This window comes from Haliotis cracherodii, unplaced genomic scaffold (assembly GCF_022045235.1).
Source record: "Haliotis cracherodii isolate W230 unplaced genomic scaffold, xgHalCrac1.p SCAF_1, whole genome shotgun sequence".
In the NCBI taxonomy this organism is placed as follows: domain Eukaryota; kingdom Metazoa; phylum Mollusca; class Gastropoda; order Lepetellida; family Haliotidae; genus Haliotis; species Haliotis cracherodii.
Window position 1 is genome coordinate 19,970,485 of NW_027266264.1, and position 14,048 is coordinate 19,984,532.

The 14,048-nt window shown below is 43.5% G+C and overlaps 1 protein-coding gene across 11 annotated transcripts in view; it reads right to left on the reverse strand.

Annotated features, from left to right (window-relative positions):
* Positions 1-14,048, reverse strand: part of LOC139474226 (calmodulin-like) — a 180,284-nt gene that overhangs the window by 59,383 nt on the left and 106,853 nt on the right. The window contains exon 1 of one of the 11 annotated variants that reach the window (XM_071257203.1): positions 5,373-5,532. The exons of the other annotated variants lie outside the window; for them this stretch is intronic. The gene's annotated coding sequence lies outside the window, so the exon portion shown is untranslated. Of the gene's footprint in view, positions 1-5,372; positions 5,533-14,048 lie in introns of those variants that run through there. 11 annotated transcript variants of the gene reach the window in all.

Consider the following 14,048-nt stretch of genomic DNA (forward strand, 5'->3'; position numbering starts at 1 on the left):
TTTCTAGTTCACGTGGGAAAATCTGTGGAAGGGAATTGGCTGTTTGATGGTTAATGAACGATATCAGATCATTGATACACCTGAAGCTTGCTCAAGTTAAACTCCTTTGCCTTTGCTAAAAAAGGGGGCAAAAAGGGGGGCACAATAAGTGCCTATGGGCATGCCTTGTTCTGCTTAAATGTCTTACCCACAAATTGTACATAGATGCTATGAATGAGGAACTTACGTCTAAACCACACGATACGTAAAATGAAACAGAGAATAATCTGCAAAATGCCAGCTCATGATTTTACAGTTTGGGGAAGTGGTGCTTTGTGCCTCTGGGAGAAGCTTCGTCTTGTATGAAAGACAGCCTAAGTAACAGAAACGTCAAAGATAGAACCGCCAGACAGGCAGAGCTGACCGGAGACGCGCAGCAGAAATACCGTTGGTCATCTTGCTGAGGAAATGAAAGCCAGGGGCAGACACTGGCCACACGCCTACCCTGGACGATCCCCAGAGCGGGGACAAATAAGTCTCATCTTGAAGGGGATGAGGGTCACACAGATTAAACACAGGTGCAGCCGGGCTAGCTGGTGTAAGTCAGTTACATGGCTACAGTGTTTGGTCTGTGTCTGAAGACAGTGGTGACTCAGTAGGCGAGAGATGCTACAGTCTGGTTATAGAGTCTACGTTGTTTGAAATAACCCTGTAACACCGTCAACAGCCAAAGCAAATCATCTTCGTGTACTATTAATGACGCTTGTAGGCTGAGAATGGCGAGTACTGTAGAGCGTCTGAGCTCAGAGAGACACAAGGATATAATATTTACGGATCAAAGGAAATATGTTTTCTTACGCAATATGGGATGCATAATGTTAAAATATTCATATAAATATTCGTTAATTTGTGTGGGTATATTATAGCATTGTTCTGACGGCTGCTACAGGAGAGTCTTACAAATATATGCCCACATTACAGATATATATATTTCGGGGGACACCAGAAATGGGTTTCACACATAGTACCCATGTCGGCAATCGAACCCGGGTCTTCGGCGTGACGAGCGAACCCTTTACCACTAGGCTACCCGACCGCCCCTACAGATATATGTCCACATTACAGATATATATGCCCATATTAGAGATATATGTTCACATTACAGATATATGCCCACATTACAGATATATGCCCACATTACATATATATATATGCCCATATTACAGATATATGTTCACATTACAGATATATGCCCACATTACAGATATATGCCCACATTACATATATATATATGCCCATATTACAGATATATGTTCACATTACAGATATATGCCCAAATTACAGATATATGCCCACATTACATATATATATATGCCCATATTACAGATATATGTTCACATTACAGATATATGCCCACTTTACAGACATATGAACTCGTCAGCTGTAATCACCAGCTCCTGTACCAGATCACGACCCCACCAAAGTCGGTAATCGATCCTTGCACCGACACTTACACTTTCATCGCCATGTGAGAATTTAGCCATTAACACTAGTGATCATCTACCCACTACATTGTGTTTTGGGAAAATCTTTAGCTCATCTTGCGCGTTCCTAATTGGTTTTCCTAAGGATGTGTTCCTTGCGACTATTCTGATGACAAATGAGTCCGTATCAAACACTGCAGTTGTTTCTGCTCAGCGAAGTCAGTCCATTCCTTCAGAAGCAATGGCAACATACGCACATGTCACTTATGTAAATGTGTACAGCAAAACACAGAAAGAGAGGAAAGCACATAGAAGGACATTTCAAGCCATCATGTACATCTGGCTAACGGAATACCCCTGTATATAACAGTAAATATGATCGGGCGAGGGTGGAACTCAGCGGTTGGGGGGTACACACTAGCGGAACAACATCATACCTTCGCTTGCTGCTGTCGCCTCATGTCGCCGGCTTGATTTATCAAACACTGTCATCGCCAGATGAAACCACCGTCTATTTATGCCAAGCTACATTCCTACGCAAGAGCTGTTTATCATCACAACCTTTATCTGCTGCCTATATATGGTAAACGTGATTTACATACAGGTAAAATTTACGCCGAAGAATATTTTCAATTGGAAGACTGTGTCCACGTCACATGCGACAGCAAGACAGTATTTGTTGGTCACTGACTGCGATGTCTCAATATTCCGGGGTGACACATTAATGGCAGATATATAATTGTGATGGTGTCTAACTGTATTAGTAGTTGAGTGGGCGTGATCAGTGACCAGATCAGTTTGTTGTGATCATTTCACAAACCTGATGTACAGATTTCAGCCAATGACTATTCCAGCCCATAACCCCGAGAGACGGATTAAATTACTCAATGAAGAATGGGGACCGAAAGGGGCTTACACGCAGTATAGACTCACCCACAGTAATCATTAAATCAATCTAACGGAATTAAGAAGTTTAAGAAGATTTGATTGTGTTAGGGTGAAAGGGCAAACTGTGACATTTTCATTGATTGAAATACTAGACACTATTCTTGCATCGGTGATCTGAACACCTTATTAATTTGACTGCAATAGACATCGGAGTGACGCTGTATAAGTTTAACCGCTTCAACTGATGTGTTATTGACAGTTAAAGTGTTGGAGCTGTCACATACGGGGAATCACTGAATGTCGCTCGGGTCATTAGAAACACGGAATGTCGGGTAGCCTAGTGGTTAAAGCGTTCGCTCGTCACGCCGAAGACCCGGGTACGATTTCCGACATGGGTACAATGTGTGAAGCCCATTTCTGGTGTCCCCCGCCGTGATATTGCTACAATATTGTTTAAAGCGGCGTAAAACCATACTCACTCACTCCATTAGAAACACTGTCACAACAATAGTTATCCTGGCAATATTTGGTTTTGTCTGGTTAAAGAGTCCGGTTCAAATGATGGTTATTCGGTTTTTAACAGAAGAGTGATATTTCCTTGCCTAACTACGCCGCCATCATTCGTCACCACTCGCCCCTTTCCGTAACCTACAAGAAGACTAATCCCCCAATCGATGACTGTTATATGCGAAAATACGACAAACCAAACAGAATGCATATATGATTTAAAGTTCTTCGTCAATCCCTCAGGAATAATTTTTTAATTTTACATATTTCTTGCATCTAAAAATATACGCAAGACACAGTTCAATCACACTGTAAAAATTCGCATGTCAAGATATGCTTTAAATTGCATCTGAAACATATACGATATATGGGGAAATATATGTGAACCATTACGCAACGAGTTGACAATTGTTTTAGGTATACCCGTTTGCGCTAAGACGGAACCCGGTCGCAAACATGGCCACGAGAGGGGCAGGAGTCGCTATTCGGCTTGTCCCGGAATAACACGAGTTGGTCACGAATGCGCCGCCATGTGCCCATTGGGAAAACATCTTGGTGACCTGGTCATTCGGAAAATAACCAGTTGAAACTTTTTTTCATGGCGTAATAGTTATATTCTAGTGCTTTGATCTTCCTTGACGCCGTTATTGCTTATTTAGCTGGTCGTTGATAATAATGCCTTAATGAACACTGCGTTTAGCCAAGGTTCAAGATAAGGGTAACGTGTGACTAAAGTGAAGGTGGTCCAAATGCTACTTGTGTAGCAACTTCTCATAGTTGGGTGTGTGGAGCAGAGCTTGAGAAGAGCGGCATAGTGGAATCATTATCATTTATCGGACTGAGGCGAAGTGACGTGAAATGTGGCCTTTCAAAGCACTGAAAGAGGAGCCGCTCTACTCAATGGTGCATAGATATTTTCAATCGATCTTTGTGGCACGTAGCCTAATTCTGGACAGGCAACGCTCATGAAGATGCTAAAACGTGGGCAGAGGAATGCGGTAATGGTCACGTTTTTGTATTTTCACAGACATAACTATCACTGGGAGCGAAAGCGTATTTGCACGTTAAACACTCGTGGTTGCTGTCTAGCCTAACCCCACCCATCTCAGATCTATCAGAGCGGAATTCCTTTCTTATTCATATACTCATCACCAGATGATAACAATACATAAGCGATATCCATACTAAACAAAGCGGGCAAGGATTTGCTGAACTGCACAGACTCGTATAAAAGAAATATTGTTGCAACGATTTGGACTTTTTAAAGAATTTACCGACCATTAACCACACACAAAGAAAGTGCTTTAATGGAAACATACAATGTGATGGTTTTAGCTGCTTTTAAACCAGACATGGCTAATTATCTTTCATTGTGTTTTCCTAACTAATGGTTGTTTTGAAACATATTCGGTATATACGTTCAGTCAACCGACCGGAAGCGCCTCCAGTGGTTTTAGCCTGTCAATTACCACGTCACTGTGTGCCCTGGAGCCCTGGAGCCCTGGAGCCCTGGTCGGGGCGTCGAGGCAGGTTGTTATGGCTAGTGAGCAAAAACATCATTGACAGTTACTGGTCAGGGCTGTAGCTGAGTGGGCAAATAGATTCATTGATCGATTTAGCTGATTGAACATGCAGCGACCTTGTGGCCGAGATCTACTATAACTGGATTGGGCCTTCAGGTGTGACCAAGATTGATCAATGTATGGGATTGGTTCTAAATGCTTTGTCGTGGATAATTACTCGAAACGACCGTGGTACCTTGACATTGCTTTTTATCACCAAACAATGTTACCTACAAAACATTGGTAACGTGCATTGTTATGGAGGTCTGGGGTCGACATTTAAAGGCAACCTTTAAATACACCACAGTTTAATCATGAATAAGGTCAACAGACGTCATTATGATGATTTAAAAGCATGCAGTTATTTTACATGCCAGTATACAGGCAATGGCTAGGGTTCCATCACGACCCGAGGGACAGCTAGCTGTCCCTTATATCCTAATTACCGAACACTGAACCAGGCGTGGGGAGACCCTTATGATGGAGATGCGGGGATATATTATCGATCACATTATGTAATGGAACACACATGAAATCACGACCAAACAGCAGCATATAACATCATAGGGTGAAACGCATTTGTCAGGCCAGGGCACATCGTGGTTTATAACAACGCCGAGAAAGCTTAGGCATAAGTGCCATATGTTTCCTTTGCAGATTGATATTCCAATGTGTATGATGAGCTCCGAAATAAATTTTCATACCAAATAAATCAGAAAGACATCATATCCGACGCAATCAAAGCACTGAAACATTAGTTTAACACTATTAACCAGAGGAAGGTCGAAATGCATTATGTGTAACGTTGATGGAAGATTACTCGTAACATTCACAAGTTAGCTGATTGGCCAAACTACATCGTTATCGGATCTGGTGGTTTCTCTGCCACCTTTACCAGACTTGGGGGTTCAGAGGAAGGTAGCGACAGACTAGATATGGGTACATGACCTACCTTGATTAGTTATATGGTCCAGCTAGTCCAAGGGCTTGACCACATGGTGGGAGTCCCGAGAGAGTCGCAAGTACAGTAATCACATAGCTACTGGGGAAAGGTAGCCAGCCCGGAGACTCAGTCCCAACAGTGGATAACAGTAACACCAGTCAGATCTAACTCCGCTACAGGAACCGAGTTGCGGCCTATATTGAAACTGGTTGGCTCATAAACACCACGACTCAATCGATTATTGATCAGATTCCGGGCGTACGAGAGGCAGGAGCAGACAGCTGGACAGAGAGAGGGGCTGGGGCAGAGTCGACAGCCAACCAAATTTAGATCCCGTTAATACAAACACCCATGGGTCTGGGTTGAGATGGAGGAACTATGAGGAGAGATGGAGGAACTATGAGGAGTGATGGGGATCATCGGACACATTGCTGGACATGATTGTCAGATTATGTAGAAACAAGATAGGTACTTTAACCCAAACGTACCCCATCTTGTTGTTTGGAAGAGTGAAGGGAATGTTCAAAGAACTAGAACGTTGGGATAATGGGCCTTGGCGTGGTCGTAGGTATATTAGCCGGCAGATGATTGGTGTTCATCAAGGAGAACCTAGCTTTGTTGAGAATTAAGGGTCAATTTGATCAGAGAAATGTCTCAGCTGATGGAATAGATGGGCTTATGAGGTTGCGTGATCACCATATCGGAGTTAGGTGGGTTTAACATCGCTTGGAACAGTATTTCAGTTAAGTCACGGCGTGTCAGCTTACTGTGGAAGGACTGACTGAAGTGTGGGAGAACTCTTGGTTGGTTCGTTCGTTGGTTTATGTCCATGGTGAAAGAAATGACCACGACAAACCATGAATCATGATCAGGATCTCAAGGTCCTCGGACTTTGGCACGCCGAAGGGATGGAACTCCGCACAGAGAATTACGCCGATCAAGAAGATGTGGAAAACCGTGCTCCCTACCATATTGGAAGTTGTGACAGGAACTTGTCGCCCACGTGTTGACATGAAAGCCTTATGAGCATTGCAGTTGCAGGGTCAACATAACGGAAATGGCTTTTAAGGAAAATTCGACTGAAATAGGCTTTTTACATGTTTCATGTCAATCATTTTCCAGATAACTAGAATCCATAAGGACAATTTTGAAATGTTTGGGAATTCCGATCCAAACGAGCGGATGATGTTTCTCGCCGAAACCATGAACTCGAGACAGTTAAGACAACATACTCCACGACCTGGGATAGGTGTGTGTGTCAGTTGGGTTTAACGCCGTTTTTAACAATATTCCAGTTACATCACGGCGTGTCAGCTTAATGTGGGAGGAAAGCCCGAAGTAATGCAGGTCTCAGACATTTACCACTTCGGGGAAACCCACGAGCACGGGTTTGGTGTGTGTGTCAGTAGGGTTTAACGCCGTTTTTAACAGTATTCCAGTTACATCACGGCGTGTCAGCTTAATGTGGGAGGAAAGCCCGAAGTAATGCAGGTCTCTGACGTTTACCACTTCGGGGAAACCCACGAGCACGGGTTTGGTGCTGACAAATCTAGAAACATAATCGGGGCAAACCGGGATTCGAACCCACAATCATAGGTTTCTGGCGTGCCCAAGGGACGCAACTCTGCACAGTTCACGTGCGTGAGTATCAATACGTTGTCACCCTTCAGTTTGTTTGTTTGTTGTTTGCCACAGTCAGCAATATTCTAGCTATACGACGGCGGTCTGTAGATAATAGAGCCTGGACCAGACAAACCAAGGATTGACATCATGAGCATCGACCCATGCAATTGGGATCGATGACATGCATCAACCAAGTTAGCGAGCCTGACTTCAGACCAAACTGCAATCACCAAGCAACCGGTATTCTAAACTCTGAAAAGAACATCTTGTTTTCCAAAAGAGGAGTACGTAAAATGGACAGACGATTCTTTAAAGAGCTCCCTAATGAAGAGTTCAAGCGCAGACAAATGGCAGTATTGCAAATTAATCAAATTAAACGATTGATTATTAAACGATATATTGCAACTGTAAAACATCTGTTTCCTGTGAGCAACATCAATAACCAATCAGATCTGTTATCATAATTCAATAGATGCCCTCCCCGGGCGGCCGGCATAAAACACCGGCAGATTGCTGCTTTTTGACACTGAGTGGCGATAGTGGCGATTTCACTGATAAGCGGTGTCATAGAGTACAAGTTGCTGTTGTTTAGCAGGAGGCTCGAGACAGCATTCAGAACAAGAATACGCACGGGTGGAAATTAATTTTCCAACGAGATGCATGTCAACATGCACTTCACACAGGTAGACCATCGTATAAAGGGTTTGACTGTGAAGTAAAAGCTGATCGTATTAAACAAAAAGTATCGTGATTGCTATCATTCGTGAGGTGAGGTGAGTTGAGGTGAAATGGAGTTTAACGTTGCGTCCAAGATTATTGCAAGTCCGGACTGATGCCGAGTTATAGTGCTAGCACACTGGGATACCATGTCGCAGTTTAACATGAATACCCCAGACAAACTATACTGACTCCCAGCCGACAAGTCGTTGCTTTCGATCCCGAGCGCCAGACAGGGTAACAACAAGTACCATCTTTTAACGTCTTTTGGTATGACGCGGCCGGGGATCGAACCCCGGACCGCTCTCCGGGCGGACGCTCTACCACTAGACCACGGAGGCGGTCCTGTCATTCTTGAACATGATAAGGTATGTTATTTTTCAGCTGTCAATTTCAGGAGCCTTCCAGTCAATTTAAATGCTAAAAACGTGAAAAATGAATATCATACAAATTAACCGAGAGAGCGAACGCCGTTTTACACTACATTTAGCAACAAGCGCAGTGACACACCTGATGATGTGAGTCATTGATTTGGGTTCAACGTCGCTTCTGTTGTGTGTGATCGTGATCACTTAATGGGTCTTGGAAAAGAAACCATACCCTGGTGTCAACTGATATTATCGACTGTCTACATACACAATGCAGGAAATCAATCACGACAAACCGGAAACACGTGGGTGAATGAGTGAATGGTGTTCAACGCCGCAGCGTGTTATATCATGGCGGCCTGTAAGTAATAAAGTATGGGTCAAACTGACCAATGCTTGGTGTTATAAGTCGAAGGGGTCATTGACTGACGAACACTGACCACTCGATCCAGTTTAGTCGCTCACTCATGTACCACGCCGCAGTTTAACATGAATACCCCACTCAGACACAGTATACTGACTCCGAGCCGACCAGTCCTTGTTTTAGCCACTTAATGCCGAGCGCCAGACAGGGTAACAACAAGTACCATCTTTTAACGTCTTTTGGTATGACGGGGTCGGGGATCGCACCCCGGACCTTCCGCTCTACCACTAGACCACGGAGGCGGTCTTGAGATTTAGATATCAGAATCAACATGTATACATGATGAGGAGAGTGAGTGAGTGAGTATGGTTTTACGCCGCTTTTAGCAATATTCCAGCAATATCACGGCGGGGGACACCAGAAATGGGCTTCACACATTGTACCCATGTCGGGAATCGAACCCGGGTCTTCGGCGTGACGAGCTAACGCTTTAAACACTAGGCTACCCGACCGCCCCCATTATGAGGAGAACTGGATCTGGATACAGCGAGTGTGGTTGAAACAAGGGGCAACGTCTCCACATCGTCTTGGACACATGGTTCACTGAAACCATTGTATCACATTACTCTCACGACCAACGTGGCGTACGAGGACCTAGAATGTCTCGGAATCCACAGGGGGTGGAGAACAAGAGAATCCTATGAATGGCGGCATGATTTACAGCTTCAAATATCAAAATCAGAGAAATGCAATTAGCGCATTTCATGATTCCCACGCTTTCATGGAACTACTTACGCTTGTTCACGTAAGAGTAACGCGAACAGCTTTGATGAACCCTACATCATATGCAACTTCACCGACTACGTGAACGTGGAGACCTGTGCGCCCGTCTGGTTCATTTTGACACCAACCATAGCGGCGTCTGCAAACGTATGTTGCAAGACAAATAGTATGTGTAAATGCCAGCTCCACACAGCGGATAATCAATCATACTCATCAGCAGTGCCGTGCGCAGTACCTTGGCGTCTCCTCTCCAACTCTCTTGTAACAATTGACGTCTCTTCTGCAGAATTCTGCTCTCATTACAGGTCGTCAGATGGCCTTAGTCATCTGCTTCCCTAATCCTATAGGTCAACTCGACGGTCAACTTGGCATTCAAGGATGCTGATGCTGATGCTGATGACATTCAGAGATGAACAACAGAGGATTTCACACATCCACTTAATAAGGTTTGGCGAATAGTTAGTTGTCCATCAGCAAAACAAATGAGGCTTATTAGGGTTGACCGTGTGGTCAGCACCACGTTATTTGGTTCCGAATAGTGATTGTTTATCAATGTAGGACTAATGACCCTGAAACCTGTTTACGTTCCGAGGAAAAGAGACTTTTGTGTTGTGGATTCATTCGTGGATCTTCCATTGGTATTCTAGAACCGCTTTCAGTATTCGGCATCTTCGCAGAATGTATACGAGCGGAACTCAAAATTACTTTTACACGGGAACGGAACTCAAAAATTACTTTTACACGGGAATAGTATTATAAGTTTCATTGCAAACACCTGACCAACTACACCGACGGTTATACACAGACATTATTTGAAAAGCCCCCAGTTCAAACAACAGCACCTCTCTCTCTCTCTCTCTCTCTCTCTCTCTCTCTCTCTCTCTCGATTGTTTGTTGTCTTCGCACTAAGCAATACTCCAGCTATTGAATATAATCGAGTCTAGACCAGACAACCCAGTGATTGACATCATGAACATCGATCCACGCAATTGTGATACGATGACATACATCAACCACGTCAGAGGGCCTGACCACCCGATCTGCAATGGAATCACAAGTATTATACTAGATGGTTCCCTGCAAGCTTTAGTATGCTTGGGTTGTATATCATCGTACGGAAACACACAATCAGGAACGTCAGGATCATCGCATGAATAGAATATTATACATATTTACGCCGAGATGCCTACCTGTCTCGTGCAGATAAACAGAACCTTTACATGTAACACTGAACGCTCTCCTTCCAAAAAATGTTTGACGTAAAACCTTTTCGTGACCTGCGATAATCAGCCATGTTTTTACACAGACTGGTAAAATAAACTACAGTCAGTTATAGACGGCGGTAGTAAAAACAACCTGAAGTGCTCGCACCTGTATGGGACTGTAACTGTCAGGTGGTAGGGTAACCTTACTTCTTGTTGGACGATGGTGAAACGAGAGTTTAGACTTGTTGAATGACAGTCTGATCTGGACGTCGAAAGCTGGTAGTTATAATACCACGAAGTCCCCATTGGGGGCACGGTCAGAGGGACACCCACCCATCCGGTATGACCCGACCCGTTTGCGTCGTGTCGCATAACCGATTTACCCATATTTGCTCTCGTATTGCACATCGCGATGTTGTTCAGTGAACGGCAGGTACCTGGGTGACTTTTATTCCTGTTGGAATGTTACGTCATGGTCACGTTAAAGCATGGTAAATGTTACGTCATGGTCACGTTAAAGTATGGTAAATGTTACGTCATGGTTACGTTAAAGTATGGTAAATGTTACGTCATAGTCACGTCAAGGCATGGTGAATGTTACGTCATAGTCACGGTGAATGTTACGTCATAGTCACGTCAAAGCATGGTAAATGTTACGTCATAGTCACGTCAAAGCGTGGTAAATGTTACCGCACCGTTATCGTCCGGTAAAACGGAAATTGTTACCAGTTAATATAGTTATGAGAATGCATGCTTTACATAATGCAGTTAACAAATTTGTTAAAAAGTAAATCTTCCGAAACTAGGCACACAAAGCACGCTTCTGTTGAAAATAAAGGTAACGTTTGCTCGTTGATATGGAACTCCCGCCGTCCCCAAGGAATTTTACAATTCTCCGACATTGAAGCATGCTTGTTCCCACCAGAACACAACAGTTAAACATGGCCAAGAATATACTTTTAACACCTTGTGTATTATCATGAACCTACAAACAACGCGTGCAGACCGATTACGGACGTTCAGATTTCATAACATAAATCATTCGTAAACGACAACTTGACGCCCGTTACCATCAACTATACGGCCAAGTACGTTGGTGTTTGTAAATATGTTTGGCAGCATATGGGCCATATGACAGACTGTAATCATCCTGCAGATACCATTATGACTCATAACATTTTTCGAACCGATCATATCTGCATATGTGTAGCTGAATATGTAGCGAAAAGGGCAATAGGTTAGCCTGTAATATATAATTCGTTCGCTCGCCACGCTCTAGACTTGGGCTCTATTCCCGTCATCAACAGTATCCAATATGGGATATGCTTAAAAGCGGTGTAAACTTCACTTGTTCTTCGAGTGCTCGTAAATTAACGTAAATACTTAGCCTAGTATATTAGACAACATAGCAAAATACCTTGTTCTCCTTTACCGAAATAAAAGGTAAGAATTCGATGTAATTTTATTATTTCGATTACCAAATTACTTCAACCTAAATTCAGTGAGTGAGTGAGTTGGGTTTAACGCCGCTTTTAACAGTATTCCAGTTATATCGGGGCGTGTCAGCTTAATGTGGGAGGAAAGCCCGAAGTGATGCAGGCCTAAGACGTTTACCACTTCAGTGAAACCCACGAGCACGGGTATGATGCTGACAAACCTAGAAACATAATCGGGGCGAACCGGGAATCTAACCCACAATCATAGGTTTCTGGCGTGCCCAAGGGACGCAACTCTGCACAACGAATCGCGGCGCCTTAGACGACTGGGCCACCCGTGCCCCCCTCCCCCCCCCCCCCCCCTAAATTCAGAATTGTACAACATAAAAACAATGAATCAACTTGGTACATACGATGCTTTAGTGTCCTTTTTTGTTTTAAGGAACGTCAGAAAGGTTACCCAAGTTCGAAATGAAATAGTCTAAAACCGTAACCAAATTTAGCATACAAAAAAAAAGAAAAAAAAGTAAAAACCTTCAAAACCGGGACGGGTTTTATGGTCGATCTGCGATAAGAAAAGTCAAGAATAGACTACTTCAAACAATACACGGAATAGGACTCGTTGATTCTTCTTGATGAGAAAGCGCAATATCACTTGCCCTTCACACCACCATCAGATGACTAAATCGTCATGGACATGTACGGAAAGACCCAATTATGCCTGCAATATATATTTCAAAACATTTGGTACAAACCTACATGCACTGATTACATTGCTCAACACGGCTGAGTTCAACAGGTTTGCACTGTCTAACAAGCAGCCGACTTCGTTGAAATGTTACAGGCCTTTTGTTAGCTGCAAGCAATATAGGACTTTCTGGCGATGCAATTGTTGATGTCAAGGAGCGTTAACCCATGTTTATGTTCCATTTTTTTGGTACCGAAATTAGCCGAGAGGTCCTGAGCGTTCCACATATCCGGGCGCTCAGGTGACACCTCAAGGTGAAGGCCACGTACCAGAATGGCCGCATGGACTTCGTCCAACACGTGCACGAGTTGCCAGAGTCTTCCTCAATCATTTTGCCTGCAGGTCATGCGAGAGGGTTCCGCACAATAGAAGCAAGGGTGTCTTGTGGCACGTTCAGTTGGACATTCCTGATTAGATTGGATGGAAACGTGCAATTTCACCAATATCAAGAGACTTGGTTATCATTGGGTTCCTCATCTCGTTTGCCAGCGAGATCTCGCACGTTGAAAATGATCTCCCACGAACACGATCGTTATTAATTCTATATGCATAGTAATCTTCTGAGGAACCTTTCTTATAGTGTTACACTACAATACCCCAATCACCTCTATTAAAACCTTTGTATGTACAAGATCCCTCATCGACGCTGGGTGGCGGGGCGGGGGATTTATAAGCTTGAAAAACACATCTCCCTGTGACGCTCATGTATCAGTCTGTATCATCATCAAAGAAGGACGAATTCCATCTCAGCTTTAAAATAACTGGCCATCGGAGGAACACGCATAAAAACACTTTCCCCATTTTCGGGTTGAAATAACTGATTGTGAATTTCACAGATGTGGCCCTTTTAAGGAAGCTTCTGTGTTATTGATTTTCCGACCAGATAAAACAGTTATTTAGGCATAATTGGGGGCAAAAATGCTATGCTTTTACTTCATTTCTCAAGCAAAGACAGGATCTATTATTACAGGGCTGACTTCCTTGTGGAACGAGGATAAAAACTTTGCAGTAGGAGGAGGAGTTAGTCAACGGCAATTGGAGCTACACGAACACTGGACAGAACTTGATGAGCCCTGATTGAAGTCATGCCGCAAATGTCAGGGGTATGCTCCATCCTTATCCCAACCTTTGCTATTACACTAGGAGTCCTCATTAGGGAATTGACAACATGTTGACAAAGTGCCTAACAGAGGTTTTCTAAAGGAGCCTAAAAGCTTTTCTTTCAGCCCGCGACCGTGGTGTTCATTGTATTTGAAAAATTGTTTGAAGCTGTTTTCACAATAGACCTTGAATTCCCGTACTTACTTCTCACGAAGCAGCAACGTTAATGAAGTTTATTTACCTTTCTGCGCGAGACTTTGTGAAAGACAAACGTCTTCTGGTGATCGATAAATTCCCTCAATTATATCTAATAAAATCAAACGCTTTATGAGTGAGTGAG